The following is a 26,956-nucleotide window of genomic DNA, read 5'->3' on the forward strand; positions in this document are numbered from 1 at the left end:
TAAAGGTTTTGAGTAGAAAACCTGAGATTCCCATAATTTAAAATTAACCAAGTTTCCTTTCATGTTCATAAATCAAAGAAAGATGTTTTCCTCCTTCCAAGTAGGGAGGAAGTGTCCTGCCAACTAAGAGAATCCGTTTCCTCAGTGAATAAAGTTTCCACTCCTCTCCTTACCTGGCAACTCCTTTTTGTTCATCATCCTTCAGAATCAACTCCATGGCAGTTTCTTCCCTGGGTTCTTCCCTGGGTTCTCAAACTAAAGCATGATAGTGTGTTATTGTCTTTTGCAGAACAAAATCTTTTCTTTCATAGCATATTTCAAAGCTTGTATCTGTATTTCTAATGGGTTTCATTGTTAAATATCAGCCTTCCATATTAGGTTATAAGACTCACGAGGACAGGCACTGTTTCTATTTTGTTCACCACTGTACACACCGTGCATAGTGCAGAGTCTGAGAGAACACAGTTACTCAATACATGTGATGGGAAGGGAAGGGAAAAAAGAGACAGGAGTCATATCCCTTACTTGAATTGGCAGTGGGAAGCCACGTGGGGAAAAAGGACAGGAGCAGTAAAAGGCGGGAGGGTTGATTGCTGGTCCCAGGATCTGATTGGGGATCCAAGATGTCCACTATAAAAGATTTTATTCCCAGAGAGAGATGGAGAGAGGAGTTTATGAAACCATAGAAACAGAAGGAATGAAAGATGACACAAGAATATCTTTCTCTAATCCCCAATAAAGATCCCTTTCTTTCAGATTATTTTTTACTGGATAAGTACAAATTAGTTCTGTGTCCCGAAAAGAAAGGTTACAGTTGATACCATGTCTTTGCATAGGGTGGTCTCCTCAGAGTTAAAAAGGAAAAAAAAAGTTCTTCATACTGTGTCTGTTCTGTTTAACTTCAACCTTAGCAGGAAAATGATCTGTAGCAAACAACAGCATCCTGAAAGTACTAAATTATCTCCAGCTTTCTTTTTTTGTTGTTGTTGTTTTTGTTGTTGTTTTTTTGAGACAGAGTCTCGTTCTGTCGCCCAGGCTGGAGTGCAGTGGCGCGATCTCGGCTCACTGCAAGCTCCGCCTCCTGCGTTCATGCCATTCTCCTGCCTCAGCCTCCCAAGTAGCTGGGACTACAGGCGCCCGCCACCATGCCCGGCTAATTTTTTTTTTGTATTTTTAGTAGAGACGGGGTTTCACCATGTTAGCCAGGATGGTCTCGATCTCCTGACCTTGTGATCCACCCGCCTCAGCCTCCAAAAGTGCTGGGATTACAGGTGTGAGCCACTGCGCCCGGCCTCCAGCTTTCTTTTTAATTGGGGAGCTTTCCTTACCCATGTGAGCAGTTCTGGGCTTTGCCCTTCACACCACATTTCCTCTGGCTATTAAGGACCTCATTGTTGAGGTCAACCATAGTATGGATGTGCTTATAAGAGTCACAGAATATTGACATTGAGGAGGGGGTTTGTTCATACCAGGTCATTCAGAACTGGTTGGGCAAAGTCCCAAGGCATGAGCGGCATCCTGCTACTAAGACTTCCTTAGGGGCTGTGCTGACAATTGTTGTGGGCCTTCCAGTACCCACAGTGAGAGATGAGCAACTACTCTTGCTCTTCCACCTGGGGAACATGCAGTGTTCACTCAAGATGGTGGTTCAGTTTCCATGCAACTCTCAGCACTGGATACTAATAGGGCATGGCTCTCTCTCAGGGTGCATTGCTTGTATTTTGTGGTTCCGTTGGGTCAGGACCCTTACCCCAACCTCCTATAAACCCATATGTAACTCACCTTACCCAGGTGAGGCTCCTCTAGCTTGGCTCTTCCTGGGCTTTTGCTTCTTCAGAACTTAAAAATCTTCATCATTCCCTTGCAAATTCCAGAACAGCATAATTATAAATTCAGCATTTATAATTCCTACTAAAGTACTGAATATTTTAACACTTGCTAATTTTTTACCCATGAATATTATATGTAGAATGTAAAAAAAAAAAAAGAAAAACGGAACAAGGAATGTCGATCTATAAGAAATTGTATTACCAATCAACGATCATAGGTCAATGTTTTAATTTTTGTTGTTTAAATTATATATATGTATTCTTATTTTTGTCAGCTTAATTCATCCAGTTTGGATAGAGTTTTCTTAAAGTCATCAGTTTCTGTATTTGTTAGTTTTTCCTTAAAATTCTGTAGATTTTACTTTTGTTAGCCTCAAGCCTATGTTGTAGAGTGCTTACAAGTTCAGAATTGGCATGGTTTCTCATTAGCTTGTTTTATTTTTTTTTTTCCATTACAGGGTGTCCCTTTTTATTCTACTAATGTTGTTTTAAATTTTATTTTGCCAGACGTTACTTTTCTTACACTGATTTTTTTACTTAGTATTGGTTTTGTTTTTCATGCTTTTATTTTAAATCTTTCTATGTGGTTTTTTTTTAGGTGTTTGTTTCTTTGTCTTTATCTTATGGAAGCAGCCTATTTCAAATTCAATTTTATAAACTGTAATTGTTAATAGGCAAGTTTAATTCATTAACATTTTCTGTGAGTCTAGTGGGGTTTATGTCTGTCACCTTATTGTTTTTGTGAGATGATCATGCTTTTTCTTTATTGCTGTATTTTCTTTCCCTGCTTTCTTTTTGGTTGGTAAAATTTCCTATTTTCTTTGCTTTATTTGCTTTGCAATAAATTGTTTTGCTTATTTGTTTGATTTTTGATTTCACAGCTGCCTCCTCTGGGGAGATCCTAACCTGGAGCTAGGTCCTCTTACAAGCAGCCATGTTGGGAACATGGCAGTTCCGGGCTCAGATCAGTGGCCAAAGCTCCTGATCATCCAGGTGTGTCTATGTGTCTCAGTTGCCACCCCTCTCAAGTTTCCACTCTCTAGGAACTCTATCCCCAAGAAAGAATTGGCAGAATAATTTCCCCTACATGTGCTAAGTGAGAATGTTCACCCCAGCCCCTAACATCTTCTGCAGAACACTATTAGTCCTCTGCCTGGAGCAACCCAAACCCTGGAGCTACTGCCTACTTCATATTCAAAGTGCAGCAAAGTCTTACCTTCTGCTCTGTTCCCCATTTTGTTTTTCTATTCTGTTCCTCAACTGTGGAAATGATCGTCTTTTATTGATTCCAGCCATGTCTCTTTTTATGTATATTTTTCCCTCTTGCTACATGATTGGAGCAGAAATGCCATCTTGACCTGAAACCTCTGTGTTCTCCTTCTAATTCTATGATTATGGCCTAACCACTGCCCTGTCTCTCTCAAGCCAGCCCTTTTGATTCTCAAAAGACTGTTTTGGAAGTCAGAAACCTGAACATTGACTGTTTCTTCTTTTCATTTTCTCTCTAATGATGTTCTTATCCTCAAAGCAATGTAGATTCCTCTAACTGAGAAGGGGAAAGATCACAACAGAAAGGAAACAATAAAAAGCAAATGTTCAAAAATTACTATTTTGAGACGTTTTCTCTGCATGTCCTTAATGAGGTATATGCTTCAAAGCCCAGGTTAACCCATTTATGTGTTCATGGATTTAAACATAGACTACCCTAGAAGCAACTACTGACACTGAATTAACGTGGCTTATTGACTTCTCCTAGCACCTTCTATTCCCTCTGCTGTGTCAGTCCAGAAAATTTAAAAAGATAAAGAGGATAATGGGACATTCTGTAGGCCCTGCTGCCTGTGGGAAGGGAGGAGCAGGGAGGAAGAAAGTTTGCCATAATGGGAAAAGGAAGAGATGACAGAAGCAGATCTATCCCATGGCGACTATGAACACAGGACTCCTTGTTGTCTGGGGTTAGATAAAGAGATGACACCTGAGTAACAAAATATGACACCTTCAAATAGGTGAGGAGAGTAAATGGCTTTGAAAAACTTCCTGACACTTTAAAATACACACCTGCTGAATTGCCACTGTGCTCACATCCAAGACCTACTCACCTTTTATTCTCTTTGGGCTGACTCCCATGAAATCCTTTTCTCTCCTAGAACATGCTGAATGCTCAGATGAACAAGATTCTTCATGGACTTTAATGTCTGTGAAATGAGTCATACACGATATGGTACCCATGGATGATATAGGCCCATGGATTACTGAATAACTGTAGGCTTGGCTAAAAAAAATTCTATCTCAATATATATTTTTAAAAGTAAGGATGCTGGAACTAAAGATCAGAAAAATTAAAGCAAAGCATAAGCAAAACTATTCTACTTTTAAAAATCATGTTTGGTGCATGAGGTGATGTTCAATTTTTTGCATCAGCTCAGCTAGACTACACTCTCCAGTCATTCAATCAAACACTAATCTAGGTATTACTATGAAGGTACATTGAAGATGAGACTAACACCTACAACCAGTTAACTGTAAGTAAAGATTAGAGATTATCTTCAGTGGTATGGGTGAGCCTCACCCAATCAGCTCCAAGGCCTTAAGAGCAGAACTGATGTTTCCCTGAGAAAGAAAAAAATTTCCCTGTTATCTGCAGCTTCAGTTTATACCCAAGAATTCCCACCTGCCCTTCCTGATGGACACCTTGGATTTCAGAGTTGCCTAGCCAGCCCTCACAATTATGTGGGCCAACACCCTGCAATAAATCTTCTGATATATGCGTGTGTGTGTGTGTGTGTGTGTGTGTGTGTATCCTGCTAGTTCTGTTTCTTTGTGGAATGCTGACAGATACAAATTTTCATACTAGAAGTGGTTCAAGACAAACAAAACATTAAGAGTGAGCTTCTAAATTGACTCTGAGTTTTTTGGAATTGGTTCTTTAGTTTTATTTGATTCAAAGGCACTAGTGACTATTTCCAGTGGTAAAGAGGGCATTGATAATCCATGACATGATGTCACAATAAAGATTTGCAAAATATCACCACTGGACACTCCTTATCAAATACCCATAAAAGCCAAGATTCTGGACAACTATCTATTTAATACTACAAGACATTTCAATCAAACTAAGGAGTATAATGGGATTGGCTAGTTGTTCTTAACTGCACTGGAGGAAATATAAAAAAGGAAATAATGCACCCAGGACTTCAAATTCCAAGCTCAAATGATGTATAAGTTACTTGGGATGTTCTACATCTGCTGTGAAAGAAACCTTTATCTCTTATAGCTGCAAAGTTGAGATTTCTGAAAACTAAACCCAGAGTCTCATTCTGAGAATGACTAAATTATAATTCAAATTGAATTTCAGCCTTACAGGTGTCTTCTGTTCAAATGAGGGCATTGACTGAGAAGAAACAGGATTCCAAAAATTGGAATAGAGACATATGGGAAGATCTTAGGGAAGCTGGGGACACTGAGCTCCTAAATTCTGCTGAGTGTTCTTTACCAGCAGAAGAGAGCATTCTATCACTAAGGAGGTTAACCTTGCTTTGCCTGCAGAAGTCATAATAACCTCTCCTGAAATAGTTGCCTTGAAAGACACTGTTGATCTCCCTCAGGACTCACCCCCACCATTCTTCTTTGTATCTAGACCTGTAACTAGACTCAAATCCCAGCAGGTCCCAGAAGATGAGATACAAAGTGTGACTCAAGATAAAGTACACTATACATTGAGAAAACAGCATAATTTTCCCAAATTACACACACAGAAATTTGGGTTATATGTTTGTGAATGGATGTTAAAGGTGTTTAATAATAGTGGAAGGAATGTAAAGTTAAGTCAGGCTGGATTTATTGATATTGATCCACTAAGCAGAGATTCTGCTAGTTGATCATCACGTTCCTAGGAAAAAAAACAGATGAAAATCCACTAAATTCTTTCTTGCTTTGTATAAGTGGAAGAGTTATAGGTTTACTAAACAGAAGTCTAATTTGAAACATGAAAACAGAATCACATTAATTGATTCCAAGATTTGAGCCAATTTATAAACCCACAGCACCTTGAATGAAGGAGAGGCCCCTATCCTCTTCAGGAAAGACTCTACTCCACTGCCAAAAATCTGTGCATTTCTACTAAAATAGACACTTATGCTAGATAGGAATTGGCTTTCCCTAAACACAGTATTTCTGCGAAAACCATGGACTCATAGAGCGGCTTATTCATCACCATGATATTCCATATAACATGCTTCTGATCAAGGAACTCACTTCACAGTAAATGAAGTATGCAGCAAAGGGCTCAGGCTCATGAAATTCACCATATTCCCTGTAATCCTCAAGCAGCTGGCATGGATGAACAGTAAAATAGTCCCTTTAAGATTCAGATAGAGTCTTATCTACTGGCTGTATTTTGCAGGGCTGGACCAGTGTCTCAGTCAGCATCCAATATATGGTGCCAATTCTCCTATAGCCAGGATTCACAGGCCCGGGGATCAAGGAGTAAAATGGGAGTAACATGACCCCCTTTACTACCGCTATTACTACTAGTGGCACACTAGCAAAATTTTTCCCTTCTATCCCCATGACTTTATGCTCTGCTGGTTTAGAAGTCTTAGTTCCAAAGAGTGGAATTCTTCTGCTAAGAGACACAACAATGATTCTATTGAAGCAGAAGTCAAGACTATCACGTGGCCACTTTGGACTCCGCATGCCTCTGAATCAACAAGCTAAGAAGAATGTTGCTTGCTGACTTGGCTGATTAATCTTGATTACCAAGGACATTGGATTTCTATAATACAAGGATAGTAAGAAAGCGTATGTCTGGAATACAGAAGACTGTTCGGTGTGTGTCTTAGTACTACCATGCCCTGAGACAAGAGTCAATAGAAAACTACAGCATCCCAATTAAAGCGGGACTGCTAATGACCCACACCCTTTAGAAATAAAGATTTGCATCACTTCGCCAGGCAAAGAACCCGACTAGCTGAGGTGCTTGCTGAGGGAAAAGGGAATATGGTAGTGAGAAAATGTACTTAAAATATTAGCTATGTGACTGAAACCATGTGACCAATTGCAGAAAGTACGACTTTCATAGTTTTATTTCTTCCTATTTTGTTATGTAAATGTCTGTGTGTATGTATATCTCTGGCAATTATTATTGCTTTTTCGCTTTCTTACCCCTTATCATATAACATAAGATGTGTGAGTGACAGCCAACTCTACATCACTGTATTTAAGTTACAGGAAATCAAGGAAAAGAATGAACATTACCCAGGGACTTTGTATCTTATTTTGGAGAAAGAGTTAGAGTATTTTCAGTTTCGTGCAGGATAGTTGCATTATGTTAGATGGAAGCATGTCTTTGTTGTTGTCTTCAAAATATTAAATATGATTTAAAGAGATGTGTATAGACACCAAGTTGACAAGGGATGGACTGTGATGGTCAGTTTTATGTGCTAACTTAGCTAGGTTATAGTCCCCAGTTATTCAAACAAACACTAACCTGGCTTTACCTGACTAATACACATGGGCAGAGAAAAAAGAAAACCAAGTACCCAAACTTTTCACTTTCCCTTCTATAAAAGCATTAGTTTTCCAAAAGAAGGGTAATATACAATACTGATTCGTAGTAGGCGCTTTATACATAGTGCCTTATATAATCTTCACTGTGACCTATGAGGATGAGTAATCGGAACAAGAGGGTGAAACCTAACTTGAAGTCTTTCAAGTAATAAGTTCAAGGTCAGGATTTAAACTCAAGTTTTCCAACTCCAAAACGCAACCTTTTTCCACAGAGATCGTGGACTCCCCCACTATAACTGTAGATTCCATCAATATTTGGCCAGAAGGTGTGATTCTATGCAGACTGCCCTAACCTTGGGTTCCAGTCTTGTCTTTTATGATTCCATATCTTATTTATAGCAAATAAAATTGTTTTCTATACCAAGTACTTTTTCAGTAGTGATAGATTTTTATTTTAATTTCTTTATTTATTTTAAAAATAAAACTCTTGCTGCAGGGAGCTGGCATCATTTAAGGACAAAAAAGAATCGAAGCCAAAGCCCAGCCACCCTTTCATTCCTTGGTTGTATAGTTGAGCAAATCACTTGAGTCCACTGAGCCTCCATTTTATTCCTAAATTATTTTTTAAAATTAACAATAATGAAAAAAATAGTAATCTTTAAATTGTTCACAAGATTTTTACAAGAAGTTTTTGAGATACCATAATTGAAACTAGTGCATAAATTTAAGAATTGAGTTTAATATTTATGTTTTCTACTGACATACTATAAACTGCTTGATGGTGAGTTCTGTATCTGTTTCACTTTATGCAAAACAGTGGCACAATGAGTATGGGTTGATTTGGAGGAATAGTAGGGGTTGACTTGGATCAATATTAGGTTATAAACTATATAAAGGTGGTGGTTATGTGTGGTTTTCATACTGATGTATCTCCACTATCCACTATTAGTTTGGCACACAATAAAAATGAATGGCCATTGAAATGGCATAATTACGCAGTAGATTAATTTCCAGGGCTTTTCAGTGATGGATGCTGGGAAGGTAACTTTGCTATTTTGTCTACAACTTCCCATTTCTTCACTGTCCCTCTCAAGCTTCCGCATTTGTGTTATGTGTGTCCCTTCCTTACTGCCCATCTTTTCCTTCCTCCTCCTCCTCAGAGTGTGCCATCAGAAGTTACCATAGTCACAAGACTATTGGTTATAAAAGTTTGAAATCCCTGTTGACTCTGCTCTCCTTCCCATCCCCAGAGAATTCAGATATTAAGATCTATTCATTTTCTATCATCTAGGAGATGTGAAGATGACTTGCTGAGAAAGCGATACATATTTCACATTACTGCCATGTCAATTAAGTATCCATAACAAAATCCCATTACATACTTGCAAAATGAGTGGATGAGAGCCTTTGATTTTTTAAGTCTCAGTTCTTTGCCTACTAAATTAATTTTTACTAGAAAATATTCAAAAAGGTCTAAAACAGTAAGGTTAACTTGTAGTCCGGCACTTTTCTGATAACATTATTGTAAGAGGTATACAAGGACTTAGGTACTTTATCACTAGTAATTTTCAGTCACCTCTATTCATGTCTGCTCTTTTCCAGTGCCTTCCACCTTACAGCTTGGTCTCTTGGGCAGCAAGGGATTGAGATAGAGCTATTCAGTGCATGGTATCCATGCTATGTTCCCCAGAACTCTTTTTCTGCCAACCCGTCTACTTTGGCCAAGATGGGAAGGGAGGGGAGGGGAGAGGAGAGAGAAATATTTAACTTTTATGAATGATGAATAAGTTCATTCAGTATTTAGTGGTAGAAGAAGAGATTTCCATAAAACTCTAAAATGCTAAGACATGAATTACTCATCCTAATATTCAAGCATTCAATAATCATTTTGAAAAGGAGGAAGCAGGAAACAATGAGAGTTTGTATCAAATTAATTTGGGAATGGTGGTTCTTTTCCTTTCCTATTTTCTTAATATAAATACCCCATGACTCCTGGAATAGTTGGATAAAATCCCCCTCCCCATCAATAATTGCCTAATGAGGTGTGGAGCGCTCTTCTCTCTCTCTCTCTGCCAAGGACTCTTGGATAACAACGTGGGGTAGAGAATCACTGGCCCGGATGACTTGGTTCCTGGGAAATGAATCCAGGCTGTTGAGGCACTCGTGGAAACAAAGAGAATGAAACATGAGCCTAAGAAGTTTAGGTTTCACTCTGGAGAAAAATCTGAGAATGGTTCTAGGAGCTTTTCACCATTGAGTCTCTAGGTTTGCCAAACAGAAGCTATGGGGTCCTCTTCTCTTGTACTAACAAGCTAGACCCCAAGCAGTGAAACTGCTGCTATAGAACAAAGGAGATCTCCAAACCCATTCTGTTCTAAATCCATAATCCTGATGGCTGAAGGCACCGAAGCTAGAAGCAGTGTCTTGTGGCTTAAACTTCAGGCGCTTGTCCCTGGACCCAGGACGCTTCCAGCAATGCTGCCGGCTTGCCGAGGCTCATGGCAATCAGATCCTCTTTCTGAATCTGAGTTTTCTCACCTATAAAAAGTAAGTAGTACCAGATACATAAATTATAGACCGTTACTATATGAAGCCTCTAATATTGGCCAAAGAAACGCCTGAGGAATTATTTTTTCCCAGCATATTTACTTTATCTGGGAGTGGAGTGGGTTGGGATGGAGGCTAGGAGTACCAGGATAATCCTCTGCCTGACTCCAGGGGGCAGCAGCTACTTGGGTAAAGGGAGGTCAATGAGCCATCCAAGGGTTGGGTGACAGTTCTTAAACCCTGAGGTAAAGAGACAGATCCAACAACATGGACTTTTTAAAAGAAACATAAAATCCTCAGAAGTCATGCCCCACTTCTAAAGAAACTATGGCTCCCGGGAGATCCTCAGAACATGAAAATCATTGGTGAAAGGATAGTATTTCTCCTGAAGGGTTTTCCTTAGATTTTCCTGGATAGGTTTTTGGTGAGAGCAGATTTATTTTTAACAAATGCACACACATGGCATCCTCTTTCTTGATGACAAGGATTTTTTATTTTTTCCAAAATGTGCCTGGCAGGCCCCGGAGCCAGAGAAACAAGACTGGGAAGCCTGATGTTACACAATGCATTGCAAGTGATAGCCGAAACTGGTCTGGTTTCCAGACACCTCCTGACTCAACAGGGATGTGTTGCATTAGCACTCAGAGTTTCTAACATAGTAGCAAATCTACATCTTTACTCTATTTTTCCATCTCATTAGTAGGAAGGAAGGAAGGTAACTTAATAGAGGAGGACTCAGGGAATTCTAACAGAATTGCCAGCTCTTTTTTTTTTTTTTCTGTGTGGCTTTAAGCCTGGTGCTTGCAGCAGAAGAAACCCTTGAAATTCTTGAAGCTAGGAAGCTAAGGTTTCTGAAGGAATGAATTTGCACTGCACACATAATCTATAATTTATTAGCCTGCTTCAATGGTCATTATTGAGATTTGATTGTAATGCTTAGTGGCGTTAACATCCCTTCCACATCTCCCTAACAACATTTATGGTCAGTAATCATATTGGTTCAGTGCTTGAGCTGTGCTCTGAAGAATGAATCTGCTAGAGCTCATCTTGCCTCATTACTTCTAACAGGGCTCCTGTAGTCATGTCAAACTCCGGTGACATGCCAGACAGAACGACATCTTTTAAATATTATCTCTGACATACTTCATTTGAAATGCTAGCCTTTCAATTAGTGCTATGCACCAGGAAGTGACAGATTCTGGAGGAAGCATTGCTTCTCTAGATGATCATAATGAGAGTAGGGTGTCACAACAGTGTGGTGGAACCAGAGAAGATTCCCATGAACAAGTCCATGAAAGTCTCTTTGAACTTGTTTCCCCACCCCCGGTGGACATTGTTGGTGCCCTGTTTGGATGTCCTCATATCCCTCTTATTGGGACTGTGCACCCGTTCCCCCAGTTTCCACTTGCTTTGCTACTAATGGCTGCCTTCTGCTCCCATGGGCACTGCACCTGCACAGAGCCTGACTCTCACAGGCACCCACAGCTAGTGACTGACTGGTGCAGAAGTACAAAAGCTTGGCTCCTCTGCTTTAAGGCTGGGCAAACTCTGGGGTGTAATTTATGCTCCAGAGCCTCCAGCAGAAGCAAGCTGAGGTTGGGGATTCACTTGAAATCACACTTTCGCTTGGCTTCCTCCCCCTCTTTTTCCTGCTTCCCACAATCCCTTATTGGCCTTTCCAGGGCATCCTTCCTTAATAAATCATTTGCCAGGAAGGTTTGGCTCAGGGTCCATTTTGGGGAGAAGATGATATCAGATGCATCAGGCAGGATCTTGAATCTCCAGCTGTGTGCAAGCCTTGTAACCATTCTGCTTCTGAATTTGCTCCCCTGCAGTGGGAACATCTCCTAGCAGCACGAACTGTATATACTCCCAAAATACCCATCTCCCTCCTTCACCTCCACTCAAGGTATGAGCTGTTCCAGCAGCTTGGGCCTTTTATGCAAGACAGCCTAAAGGGAATCAACACTTTTTTTTTTAAGAAAATGGGTCTGGCTCTGTCACCCAGGCTGGAGTGCAGTGAGCTCACAATTCTTCAAACTCCTAAGCTCAAGCCTCTGCCTCCTGTGTAGCTGGGACTACAGGCATGCACCACCAAGCTTTCAACACATTTTTAATTGCTTACTATTGTCATTAGTATTTGTATTTCCATCGTATCTTCTCACCAACCACTTCACATGTTTATTAGTAGATCCACTTTACAGTTAAAGAAACTGAAGTTCAGAAAGCTTATGAAAACTGAACAAATCCCACACCCAAAAGATGTGTGGCTTTTAACCCAGGCTTTCAACTCCAAATCCACTGAGTTTTTCACATATTGTACTACAGTGGCCCCACTGGCAGCCAGGCCATGATGTTCCCAATTAAATATAAGTAATGTTTAGATCAGGTCACATCATGATCATGTTTGCAATATGACAGAGACAAGTTTACTCCACAACCACAATGACTAGACACCCTCTTTTGACTAATGTGAATAACTAGTGGGTTTTTTGTTTTTGTTTTTTTGCCAATGACAACCTTAGCTTCACTTTAATTTTTCTGCCCCCTAGATGAAATTTGCTCTAATTTCTTGACAGCATCTAATCTAGAGCAAGCCCCTGCTTTATTAATTTCTCCTTAAATTCATCCAAAGCCCTAACTCCGTCAGAAGCCTTCCTTCAATTTCCCTTATGAGATTCTCCAAGGCTTCCTCTGGGTTCTATTCTCCCTTTGCTGCAGCAAACTAATAAACCTAACTTTGTTGACTTCAGGTATGACCCTGATGGTTTCATCATCCAGGTTTCATCAACCCCTCAAGTTGTTTTCCAAAATAATTTTGCATAAGATCAACTATGCTGTTGACTAGCACCATGTTTTATGCAACGTCAGCCCCTATTCATTGTAAAATGTAAATGTACTGATAAAACCTTTAAAAAAACAGACTGCCAGTTAAACTATGTCAAAATACCTTTATGTTAGTCCTGAGCAATGCACAAATCAGTCACATCGGCTTATCAGTTTATTTATTTTTACATATTTCAGAAGATGTGACTGTTTCTCCTGAGTTCAATTGTACTCGTTGGCATAGGATAGATAATGTTTTTGCTTGTGCCTTGATAACAAAACCTAACTGCTTTACCTGTGAGTAGCTTCCTTTCTTATTAACATAAAGCACTTGGTGTACCTTTGCAAGATAATGTGGAATTGCATTCATTCCTCCAACATCAAACATATGCTTCATTAATATCAAATTAATATCCCAAAGCCTTATCCTTCTGCATTTCTGCTTTCGAGATATTTTAAGGCTAAATTATTGATGGCAATTAAACAGAACCCAGATAGTAACAACATTGCACATAAAACAAATGAAGTGGTAACCAAGTTTTTATAAGCACAGGTAATGCTGCTAGGTTCTGACTTTCACCTGATGCAAAGGGATAGTAAAGGGCAACATCCCGTCCTGATTTTGCCAATAGTAAATTGTGGAAAAACATTCACCTTAGTATCAATGAAATATGTGAATGTGGCTGCAATTAGTTATTTGAAATAGAATTTTTCTTCATATTACTTTATAAGTATAAAATAGAATAAACTTAGTAAAGGAGCAGAAACAAATAAAAATGGAATTAACCTTTCTCCCAGCTAAAGGAAACATGAAAACACATTGTTTTTCTTCTTTTGGAAAAAGAAAAAAAATGCATTTACATTTAGAGAGACAAAATATTTCTAGGACCTACATCTAAATAGTAATGTTAGTAATACTCTCTACTGCTTTTCAATGCATATTTAATTATGTTACCTGAAAAAATATATACTCCAAATAAATGATCTAATTCCGGTATTCCATGTACATGGATAGGCGAGGAAGGGAAATATTCCATGTACATAGATAGGTGAGGAAGGGAGACAGTAGGTTTGGATGGAATAGAGCTTCCTTTCATTCCATCCCATGCCAGGAGTCAACTGCTTATAAGACGTTGTCCACCCTCATCCCAGCCCTAGTGACCCCTTCATTGTACCCAATACTGGGTGCCTAGTAATTACTTCTAAATGATGAAATGTAGCATATGTGGGAGTAGGAATTGGTGCCCCACCCAAAACCTCTTTAATGGGCCATTTTACCCATCCCTCAGCTGCCATATTGATTGTTACTGGCTCAGAGTTGTCCCCTACTTTAATTGACCTTGGACAACAGAAGTCACTTCACTTGTGGGCAGATAGGGAGGGAGGTAAGTAGGTAAGCAGGGTATTTATCCACTCCCTGGGAATGGTCTGCAGCTCATGATTTCAGCCCCTGACATTAGGTACAAATTGGCTATCCTTGACCTCAAGGTGGGAATTACTCGGTGGTACAATTCATACTCCAGAAATCTCCCTGAGATCAGGCGTGAAGTTAGGCTAACCTACTTACTTAACCCATTTTCCTGCCTCACCCTACTGAATTCACATCCATTGCCCATGTTTCCGCTTAAGAGAACCCCACTCTTATCTCAATAAATCACCTGCACGAGAATCCTCACCTCCAGCTCCAGGATCAAAGAAACTTAAACCAAGGAAGCTCTATCCCAAGGGTCTTTGCATTTTTATATTGAACCTGTTCCTTTCTCTGTCTCTCCATATGCAGTCAGCTCTACTCGTAGAATCTAGATCAGAAAGACAAACCTGGCTTTGCCTTCGCTAAGTTACTTCTTCATCTGCTACCACTCCTGTCTCATGAAGGGAAGAGAAAGAAAACTTCAAGCTGCATCCTCTACCAACCACCCCAAAGAAAAGAAATAAAGAGACAGAGACTTCTCAGCCATTGCCCAGAGATAATTTCAGAGCTTACAGAGAAAACCTTAAGGAAAATCGTTTTTGAAGCCCTGGACATTTGTCCATCCCTTTAGTAGGGGTCATTCTCATAAATGTGGTTTTAAAAGGTTTTTTTTGGATTCCATCATCTCTCCATCTATTATCGTCCTTTGTCCTGGGCCAGCTGTGCTGTGATTGGCAGATTTACCCGTGCAAAATTCAGTTCCCTTTACAACTCTTTCCCTTTTCACCATGCTTATTTTTCCTAAATTCCTTCTTTTTCCACGCTCATCCATGAGATGGATGGTTGCTTTTTATCTGGGCAGTTCTTCTGAAAACAAAGCCTACAAAGGATGTGAATCAAAATGTCCCTATGTTGGAGAAAAAATAAAAAAGAAATATCCTTTTGAATCAAAGACCTAAAAATTTCTTGGTTGTAATATTTTTTAAATTTATGCTAATTTCTTCCCTCCCCCCATACTTTATTTCCATCACAAAAATATTTTATTTGCTGATGATTTAATTATCATTGTATCACAGTCCCTTAATAGATAGATGTTCTCCTTAAATTACTGTTTAATTCCTTAAGGTTTTACTCTTTAAATTCTTCCATTCTGTTCCTTTCACATAGTTTATGTAAGCATGTTTATCTTTTTCTTATATTCAGTTCCTGATTTATAGTTCTCAAACTCTTTTAGAAAACTTACATAAAATATAAATATAAAAAATAAAAGATTAGAAAAAATTATCTAAAACCCACTGTTTTATGGAGTTTCCTTTGATCCCACTAGTCTGTCTTCTTTTTGATTTTATAAAGGACAGAGATTTTGGTAAGCTCTTAAAGTCCTAAATAAACAGAAGGGTGATCAATTAGTAAGTCAAAATGAAATGATTGTCCCTGAACCCAGATTTGTTTGCACTGGGAATCATAGCCTCTTTCCAGTCTTCCTGCCGTGTTTCTATGCCATTTGACTCCTCTTGCTTTCTCGCATATTCCCAATGTGTCAAAAGGGCACTAGGTGAGTCAAACAGGAGTCAATCAAGAATCAAACATTTTCTGTAAAAGGCCACACCGTAAGAATTTTAGGCTTTGCTAGTCGTGTGGTCTCTGTCATGCTGCTCAACCCTGTGTTGGGGTACAAAAGCAGCTATAGACAATATGTAAACAAATGGGGCTGTTCGTATTCCAATAAAACTTTATTTACAAAAATAGGCCATAAGTTGGATTTAGACAATGGGCCATAGTTTGCTGACTCTTGAGTTAAAGATAAGAGGACTCTGATATCTAAAGATACATATATTTGGGCTGCTATAGTTATGAATAGAGATCTTAGAGGTACAAAGAGACAGAAATGCAAAAGAAAGGTCTCAAAATTTATCCATTAATTTAATATTATTGTTTAAGGGAATTCTCTAAATGGAAGTAATTTTGTCTTTGTATATTTTCTTTTCTGTGGTCTGTTAATATTTGAGGCAAGATTTCTGTTTTAAAGAAAACATTTGGTACATTCATACTAAGGCGAGAATGGCTAATTAATTTATTATCTTTCCCAAAGTCATTTGCAATTTAACAGAGGCTAAGCCTGCTTTCTATAATCTAGGTCAGTGAATGGGGAGGGAACTAATATTTGTTTGGCACTTACTAGGTTCCAGTTCCTGAATGTCAATCATGTCTTTTTTTTTTCTTTTTTTTTTTTTTGAGACGGAGTCTTGCTCGGTCATGCATGCTGGAGTGCAGTGGCACCATCTCGGCTCACTGCAACCTCTGCGTCTCGGATTCCAGCAATTCTCCTGCCTCAGCCCCACCGAGTACCTGGGACTTACAGGCGTGCGCCACCACACCTGTCTAATTTTTTTGTATTTTTAGTAGAGATGAGGCTTCACCATGTTAGCCAGGGTGGTCTCGAACTCATGACCTCAGGCAATCTGCCCGCCTCGGCCTCCCAAATTGCTGGGATTACAGGCGTGAGCCACCGCACCCAGCCCATGTCATCTTTTTATTCCTCTCAGTAACCCTGTGAGATACAAAATACTATGATGTCAACTTTAAAGATATGGAAACTGAGACTTAGAGTAATTGAGTAACTTGGTCAGAAACAACTAGCTGAAAAGTTGCAGAACTGAAGCTCAATCCTAATACTCTCTTTTTCCAAAATCTGTTCCATACCCTTCAATGGTCCTACCTTATTTTGCAGTGGATCCAAAAGACCCTGAGGTCCCAGTCTCCTTGGAGAATCTGCTGCAAGCTACAGGTTAAAAAAAAAAAAAATTCCTATGAGTTTTGTACACAATTTCAGGAGCTTCACTGAAGTGTGCATGAAATATCAAAGGCTACACAAATCCCTCCAGGTCCCATTTCCAGAGATATATTTCTCCTGAGCATTTCTTTAGAAGCTTGGAATCACATCACATGCCAGCTGCCTATGGACCCTTAGACTCAGCACTTCATTCCAGGTGGCCTTGAGATGCCAGATCAGCCCTGCAGTTATGTTCAATGGAGAAAAGGAGAATGATAGAGGGCAAATCACTTTTAAAAATTAGCTTTTTTGAATGTTTTTGCATTTATTGTGCATTTCCCATGTGCCAGGCAGTGGTTTCAAGTTTTAGATGCATGCCCAGGAGGTAGATATGATTATCCCAGTTTATGGAGGAGGGTATTTTTTTAATCTGTTCTCATGCTGCAATAAAGAAATGCCTGAGACTGGCGAGACTGGGTAATTTATAAAGAAAAGAGGTTAAATTGACTCACAGTTCTGCATGGCTGGGGAGGCTTCAGGAAACTTACAATCATGGTGGAAGATGAAGCGAAAGCAGGCACCTTCCTCGCAAGCCGAAAGGAGAGAGAGTGAGTGCAAGCAGAGGAAATGCCAGATGCTTATAAAACCATCAGATCTCCTGAGAACTCACTCACCATCACGAGAACAGCATGGGGGAAACCGTCCCCATGATCCAATCATTTCCCACCGGGTCCTTCCTATGACACATGGGGATTATGGGGATTACAATTCAAGATGAGATTTGGGTGGGGACACAGCCAAACCATATCAGATATTATGATACATTACAGAGGCAAGATAACTTGCCTTAAATCACACCCCTGGCAAAGAAAAGACCCAAACCAGGGAAGTTTATTCTCTAGGGCATCAGTTCTTATCCACCTTTACTGCCAGCAAGCCTTCCATAGACCTGTATGTGAAGACAGGTCTCTGTGTCCTACATAGAAACAACTGGAAACCTCTGTGTTGAATATTTATGCTTTAAAGCGCCTGGTATTTGTGCTATATACATTGTCGTCATTAAAAATGTGAAGGTAAATATTTATAAACAGCTGTTAAGGAAACTAGACTTCTGGGGAGAAATATTAAACTCAAATTGCTGCTTAGAGGTTTTCTTTTAAAAATATGAATATGCAGACTGACTCTAAATATAAACCTTTTTCCTATTGTAATTCTTCCTTTCATAGCCCAGCTAAAAATCTGCTAGAATTCAGCAATAGGTCCCCAGGAAAATGACTGCTTTGAAAATGTTTGGCTGAAATCAGATACTACTTCTCACCTACTACAATGGCTAAAGCAAACAAGACTAGCAATACCAATACTGTAATTGGACGAGATGTGGAGCAGCTGGAACTCTCAAATACTGCTGTGATGGAATGATAAATGGTGCAAACCTTTTGCTAAATTGTTTGGCAGTTCCCAATAATGTTAAATTCGTTCACCTACTCTATGACCCATCAATTTCACTCCCAGGTATTTATCCAAGAGAACTGAAAAGATACATCCATCCAGATAAATCTAAAAGAATATTCATTGCAACTTTACTCATAAGAGCCACAAACCAATATACAGCCCAAATGTCTATCAACAGATGAATGCATAAACAAATGGCGGTATAACCATATCATGGAATGTTACTCATCAATAAAATGAAACAAACTACATATAGATGCTCTCGATATATGTTCCTACATGGGTGATCTTCAAAAACATCATTCTAAGCAAACAAAGCCAGAAAATGACTACATACTGTGTAGTTTCATTAATATGACATTAGAAAATGCAAACTAATCTGTAATGACAGAAGGCAGATCCATCAGAGGTGTCCTTTGATGAGAGGAAGATTGAAACAAAGGGCACGAGGGAATCTGCTGCAGTGATGAACAAGTTCTTTTTTTTTTTTTTTTTTTTAGAGACAGAGTCTTATTCTGTCACCCAGGCTGGAGTGCAGTGGTGCAATCACGGCTCACTGCAACCTCCGTCTCCCATGTTCAAGCGATTCTCCTGCTTCAGCTTCCCAAGTAGCTGGGACTTACAGGCATGTGCCACCATACCGAGCTAATTTTTGTATTTTTTTTTAGTAGAGATGGGGTTTCACTATATGTTGGTCAGGCTGGTCTTGAACTCCTGACCTCAGGTGATCCGCCTGCCTCGTCCTCCCAAAGTGCTGGGATTACAGGCGTGAGCCACCATGCCCGGCCTAAGTTCTGTTTCTTGATGGGTGGTGGGTTCCATGGGTGTACATACTTGTCAAAATCCATAGATCAGTATACTTAAAAATCTGCATTTTATTGTATGTAAATTATACTTAAAAAGCAGCAGTACTGGAAGAAACACAAAAACAGTTTTTCGATGAATGCCTATCTTCATCCTTGGGAGGCTCAGCTGTGGGCCTGGCTTCCTATGTCACAGCCTTCCCTGCATGTTTACGGACCATGGCAGGTTCTTCTGCTGGCCCCCTCTGGTACTCAGAAGGGTTCAGGCAGGAAACAGATGCTTTTGAATACTTACTGCCCCACTTTTCCTGCTCTTTGAAGGACGCAAGAAAAAGGAGTCAATCTTTACATGCTTCCCAATTACAAAAAGTAGCTAGGATGGCAACAATCTGTCTTGACTTCCCCTGTGTTTACATCCTCCAACCCAGACCTGAGAAATGACTGTGAAATTCTGACCAAGACTCACTGTTTTGGCAGCTTCCATTTCCTTTATTTGCTCCCCATCCAAAATTCTCCTCCCTCTTAGGGATGTCTAATTTATACAATTTGTCTAGCAGGTATGGTACTGGTTTAGGCTACATTTGGGAATTCCAGCTGGGGCTGGGAGGAAGTGAAAGAGGAGGACGGTTCCCAGAAGGTGCATAACAGGCATTTTCAGTGGGGGCTTTCCTTCTGCCACTCCGATAAGCCCCTCTGGAGTTCCTGCCTCCTCCCTAGGAAAGGGTAAACAAGACAGAAGAAAAGGTCAACAACCACAACCTAGACAGTGAAAATGTCTCTGCCAATTTCGCTGGGGCCCTCCAGGGCTAGTAACCCTCCAACCCACTTAATGAATTTAGAGACACATTAGATTCATTTACATAACAATATTTTAAAGACCACATGATTGCTTTGGAAATTTGTCTTCTTTTTTTTTTCCTTCCTCAAACTGAACTGCAGAGTTACAAATACCCTCCCAGAGAGCCTCAGAGGAGGCAAACTTGGCAGAGGAGAGAACGGAGAAAAATCCATGCCTTGCAAATGCCAAGCGGAAGAACAATCCCGTTAGCCGGTCAGTTGATGCTTAACTGCGGGACTGGGGGCTCGGGCAGGGATCTTAAACATCATTTCGCGTGGGGAAACAGGCACTCTCCTCTCCCGGAAGACAAGGCTGCGCGTAGGTTTATCTCGGCTTCCTGCAGGACCTGTAGTTTTTGGGAGAGCAGCTGCGAGGGGACAGAATGCTTCGCTGTGGTGGTTCCCCCGCGGGCTCCGCTGCCAGGAGGCCGGCGTGCGCGCAGCTCTGCGGCGGGGCAGGCTGCCAGGGCCCGGGGAGCAGCGGCAGTCTTCCTTGGAGGAGCACCTGTTCTTCCTCTCCCTGCGCCGGAAACGTGCCACCTTCCCCCACCCCATGCTGCTTTCCCCTGCGTGGCTCCATTTTGTCTTTCCTGATGGCAGATGCCCCCGCGGCCTTCCTCTCGAACACTTGCGGGGCGCTGGGGGAGGGGACGGCCACGTCAGGCGCATCCCTTTTCCCAACACCCCAAGGTAGCAGCAGCAGCAGGTGCTGTGACATTATGACAAACACTCAGGTCCCCCGTGACTGGATGCGTCACACACTGTGTCTAACAGTCGCTGACATCTCATCAATCACGGCCTTGATTATGCTGCTGGGGTCCCTGGGCTCAACTTTGGGCTCTGAACAGAATTTACTGCAAACTGAACATCCTTATTTCCAACGTAGGCAAGCCCGTCTTGTTTATAATGGCAAAATCCAGCTGGAAGATCACACTGGCACACTCAAATTGGCCCATCTTCTCTCTTGTCAATATTGCAATTAGGTGCACATCCGGCATCAGAAATTGCTGGGACCTTTTTCTCTCCTGCACTCTCCCACCGTTTATTACAACTGAAGGACACATTTTGTTGTCCCTGAGAGTGATGTATTTGAGGAAAGGCTGTGACTCAGTGTATGACAATTAAAGAGGAAAGGACATTGGTAATGATTAACTAGCTTGTCTACATGATGTGAGGCTGTTTGTCAACTAACATTGATTGAGCCAGTAGTCTGTGACCAGCCATGTGTGAGACTCTACTGGGAAACACAGGTAGGAAAAAAATGATTATTGCCCAGGAGAGCCTCAAAATCTAGTTGATAGGATAATTGTGCAAATGTTTACGTAGGAAAATATTGACCACTCTTCTTTGCCTAGTAATAAAGACAGCCGAGAGCCTGACCACAGTGCATGGATCTTCTGCTTTCCTAGATTGGTTCACTCCCTTTCCCCAGAATATTCCCCTGTGTTTTCTTCCTTTAGAAATAGGCTGATGGCATTGTTCTAACTTCAGGCCCCACCCCTCATGTATTTCTCTAAATCAAGGTCAGCAAGCTTTTTATATACAAGATCAAATAGTAAATAGTTAAAACTTCGTGGACCCAGAGGCAAAATGGAGCAATTGATATTGCTAAATGATTAATAACCTTTTTTTACACTTTACATTTAAGAATGAAAAAAACACTCTTTAGTTTATACACCATACAGAAAAAGGTAGTGGGCTGGATTTGGCCCAAGGTGCATAATTTGCTGTTTCCTTATCTAAATCCTATTTGTCTTTTAAGATCCAGCTCAAACCCCAGGTGCTATGTGAAATATATTTGACACTCCCCATCCAAAATTCTCCTTGCTCTTAGGGATGTCTAATTTATACAATTTGTCTAGCAGGTAATCTTATATTTATTCACCAGGTAGTATGGTAGGAGAAGGAAGAGTCTAAATTTTCAAATCAAACAGAGTAATTTTCAAATTCTGATTTTGCAACTTACAGCTGAGTGGCATTCTGAAAACTACTTAAATTATTTGATTCTTTGTTTTCTTATCTGTTCAGTTGGTAAAATGTCATATTAATAATTTACACAGAATATTATTAAAAGAAAATACATCAAAAATGTTTATATCTATGTGTTAGGTGTTAGTTTTTAAAATTTCCTTACCTAGAACATCTAAAATTATTGACATAAAACATATACCTCCTTTACAGTGCAAAGATTTAATTTATCTAATCCACAGGGCTATGTGCATGAAATAAAATGATATGTTTGAAATGTTGTAAAACCTTAGTAAATATTATATTTATCTCTTCACAAATTATTTCTATATCCTCATCAGGAAAATGTCTTGTGTTAGATATTAAATTACATTTCTGATAAGGACAAATATACCTCATACACTTTAAGTCCTCCACAATGCTTAATTAAGACCTGGTATTTGGCAGGTGGTGAGAATTATTTGCTATTAATTTAAACGATATCCAAAATGCTTTTATAATAAAACTTTTCAAAAGAATGTTATCTGTTTATTTCTATCTGATTGCCCTACTCCTCAATCTAATTCAATCTGTCTTCTCTCCCCAGTACTCAATCAACTTCCACGTCTCTAAATCCAGTGAACATACGTCAGGGCTCATCTTACTTAACTTTTCACTTTTCATCAGCACTGGATTCAAACATTCCCTTTTTTTTGACACCTGATCCCTTTGAATTTCATGACTGATAGATATGCTTCTTCCTAATTCTCTTCTGTCTCCATTCCTATCTCATTTGCATGATCACCCTCATTTGGAAATAATTCACCATCAGCATTTCTAAAGACACAGTCCTTGCTGTTGTCTCTCCATGCTTTCCATCCATGCCTGTGGTTTCAGATAACACCTACACACAGATTCATCACTAAATTTAATCTCTAGCCAAGAATTCTTCTGTAAGGTCTAGCTCACTCCTGTCACTCAAAGACCCCTGAAAGTCAACGTGAGCAAGACTAAATCCAGGATCATGGTAACCACTCATCTCTATCACCCACTAGTTTTTCTTCGGAGTTTTCTATCTCAGAAAAAGGTGTCCCATTCTTCCCTTCAAACAGGCCAGAAACCTGGGAATTATTCTGAACACCTCCCTCTTCCTCATCCCAACAGGTAGTCACCAAACTCTGCAGAGTTAGACTCTTAAATAACTCTTGAATTCCTTCCATTCCTTTTTTTCATGGTCAATGCCACCACCACAGATCTGATGCCTACAAACTGTGCTAGCTTACCTTCACTTCCTCTGAACCTCCCTGATCTGTCCTCTACTCCACAGACTGATGTTCTCACAATGCAAAAATCCAAATTGGATCACATGACCTTCACACTTACGAACTCCTACTTACCCTTTGTATCAATTCGTGTCAATCCTGAGGGACATCTCCCCTTAACTCCAGCTTTCACAGCCTAATCTCAAACTGGTCCATCCTTCTTCTGAGTTGTTGTTTCAGCATGTAATTAATCACTCAGCAGAGTGATTATTTGGTAGTTTATCTCTCCTGCTAGGATCTTTGAGAGCATCTAATTGTGCCTGAGTCTACTGATGATTGAAACTCAAACGTGGCATGGTAGTTAGCAAATACCCACTCAATCAACATTTGTGCCATGAGTAAATGGATGGACACATTGGAAAGGATGCCTGGAAGAATTTGACCACCAAAACTCTCTCGTTTATATGAAGAGTCAACCATTAACCAGTTTTTTAAGTTGGAGTATTAATGTTTTTCTTTCAACAGTGGATTATTTTGGGACTTCTAACCTTCATTCATCAATTCACAGAGTGTCTAAATGTTTTTTTGCAGATCATTTGGCCTATCATGTTATACAGTCAGTCCCTTTGGATGTAAGATGCAGAGACCCATCCAGGTGAACCCAAGTAATCAAAATTGATTATAAAAATAACATGGAAATAAAGAACATAAAGCTTTTAGGAGTTTCTACCAAACCAGTTTACAAAATAACTGGGCCTCATGGGCACCAAAAGTTAAGGGCTATTTGGCATTAGATTACCTCATGCTCTTTCATTTATGTGAGACAGGTGCTATCTGAGACCCGATGCTCTGAAGGTGACTTCTACTCTAGTTACCAGTTGATTGTTCCAGCTATGTCCCTTGGCTGACATGCTTATTTATGGGACAGAATCTGATCATTCCAGGTGGTGAACGGTTGGCCTGTTCAGATAGCCATCACTCAGCCAAAGGACTGCAGCCATTGAATCAAGTCTGTATAAGCCAAACTCCCTTTGGCTTATACAGACTTGTACTCTCCGCTTCCGTAGAGACACCTTGGGACTACTTACCCCAGAAGTAGTCCTTGCTTGTAGGGCTTCACTGAGATCTTTTCTTGGAAGCCAGAACATCTAACTCCAACATGCTTTTGATGTTGAATGCTAGATTCACACTTGTACCCTCCCCCGGAGAACTGCCCTTAGCTATTAGAAGTGAATTTCTTTGGAATGGTTGACTTAACAGCACAAGGCCCTTAATTCCACATTTGAAAAACTAGTATCTCACAAAAACAAGAAGACAAGTCACAGATGGGGAGAAAAAATTTGTAAATGACATAACTGGTAAAGGACCATTATCCCAAATATACAACAAACTCTTAAAATTCAATAATTAAAAAATGAACAACTTAATGAAAAAAAAATGGGCAAAAGATCTGAACATGTATCTCACCAAAGAATGTCTACAGAGGGCAAATAAGAATATAAAATGTTCAACATCATGTGTCAGTACAGATTGTAAACTAAAACAACAATGAGATATACCACTACATACCTATTAGAACAGCTAAAATCCAAAATGCTAACATCATATGCTGGTGAGGATGTAGAGCAACAGGAACTCTCATTTCTTGCTGATGGGAATGCAAAATGGCACAGCCATTTTGGAAGACAATTTGGCAGTTTCTTACAAAACTAAACATAGCCTTACCATATGATCTAGCAATCACGCTCCATGGTATTTATCCAAATGAACTGAAAACTTACGTGCACACAAAAACCTGCAAATAGCTGTTTATAATAGGTTTATTCATAATTGCCAAAACTTGCAAACAACCAAAATGTCCTTCAGTAGGTGAATAGGTAAATAAACTATGGTACATCCACACATGGAGTATTATTCAGTGCTAAGAAGAAACGGGCTACCAAGCCATGAAAAGATATGGAGGAAACTTAAATGCATATTACTAACTGAAAAAGCCAATCTGAAAAGGCTACACACTATTTTTCTAACCATGTGACATTCCTGGAAAGGACAACACTATAAAAACAGTGAAAAGATCAGTGGTTGCCAGGGGTTGGGGAAAGAGAGAAATAAATACAGCTCAAACGACTTTTAGAGCAGAGAAAATATTCTGACTTTATAATGGTAGATACATGCCAGTGTGAACCCTAATGTAAACTATAAACTTTAGATGACAATGATGTGTTAATGTAGAGTCATCGATTGTAACAAAAGTACCACTGTGGTGTAGGATGTTGACAGTTGGGGAGGTTGTGCATGTGTGTACAGGGGTGTATATAGGAACTTTCTGTACTTTTTGTTCAATTTTGCTGGGAATCTAAAACTTCTCCTAAAAAATAAAATCTATTAAATAAAAACTCTAAGGCCATTCATTCTGGTGGGAACAGGCCAAGGTTAGACTTCACAGGAACCAACATCTTTTGTTTAGCTTTTTCACCTGCCTTATCCTAGCTCCCCCACTCATTTCCCTGAGGTCATTCTCTCAATAAATCACTTGAGAAAAAACACCCATCTCAGGCTCTACTTCTAAGGAATCAACCTCAGACAGAGCTGCAGGCCTGGTGTGCATTATTGCTGACCTGTTTAAAGCTTTTCTTCTACTTGAAGTAGTGGACCATGGCAGAGTGATTTTGTTGGAAGAAGAGAGAGTTAACAGACATCAGGAATATAGAAAAAATAGAAAAAAAAAAATGGGCCTGGAGAGAGTTGAAAAGAAATCTCATCCGTGTTACCACCTATTTTGAAGATTTGTCTGGGTGCCAGCTTCTAATTCTTTGGGAGGGAAATGAAATACTCTCAGTTCCTTTCACTCATTGTGTTAGTTTCCTGTGGCTGCTCTAACAAATTAGCAGAAACTAGGTGGCTTACAGAATAGATATTTATTGTCTCATAGTTCTGGAGGCCAGAAGTCCAAAATCATAGCTTGGCAAATCCACACTCTCTCTGGAGGCTCTACGAGAGAATCCTTCCTTGTCTCTTCCAGCTTCTTGTGGCTTTGGAAATCCTTGGTTTGTGGCCACATCACTCCAATCTTCACCTCTGTTTTCATGTGACCTTCTCTTCTGTGTCTGTCTTCTCCTCCATGTGTCTCATACAAGGACCTTTCTCACTGAATTTAAGCTTCACTCAGATAATCAGGATGATCTCATTTTTTCAAGATCCTTAATTACATCTGGAAGACCCTTATTCCAAATAAGGTCACATTCATAGTTTCCGGGATTAGAAGGGAGACATATCTTTTGGAGGATCACCATTCGGCCCACCACGCTCACCAAATTCTTTTTGCCCCCTATTGGTTTTTTGTTTTGTTTTGTTTTGTTTTGAGATGGAGTCTCGCTCTGTCACCTAGGCTGGAGTGCAGTGGCATAATCTCAGCTCACTGCAACCTCCGCCTCCTGGGTTCAAGCGATTCTCCTGCCTCAGCCTCCCCAGTAGCTGGGATTACAGGCGCCCAACACCATGCCCGGCTAATTTTTGTATTTTTAGTAGAGACAGGGTTTCTCCATTTTGGCCAGGCTGGTCTCGAATTCCTGACCTCAGGTGATCCACCCACCTCGGCCTCCCAAAGTGCTGGGATTACAAGGCCTAGGTCCAGCCTTGCCCCAGAATTCTATATGATAATATTTCTTATGCTTACATATTGATGTATGGTCTTCACAGTTCTTTCAACTAAATAGTCTATTAATTACCATAGTAAATAAACATAAGAGTACTCACTGTCT

This window comes from Pan troglodytes, chromosome 21 (assembly GCF_028858775.2).
Source record: "Pan troglodytes isolate AG18354 chromosome 21, NHGRI_mPanTro3-v2.0_pri, whole genome shotgun sequence".
Lineage (NCBI taxonomy): Eukaryota > Metazoa > Chordata > Mammalia > Primates > Hominidae > Pan > Pan troglodytes.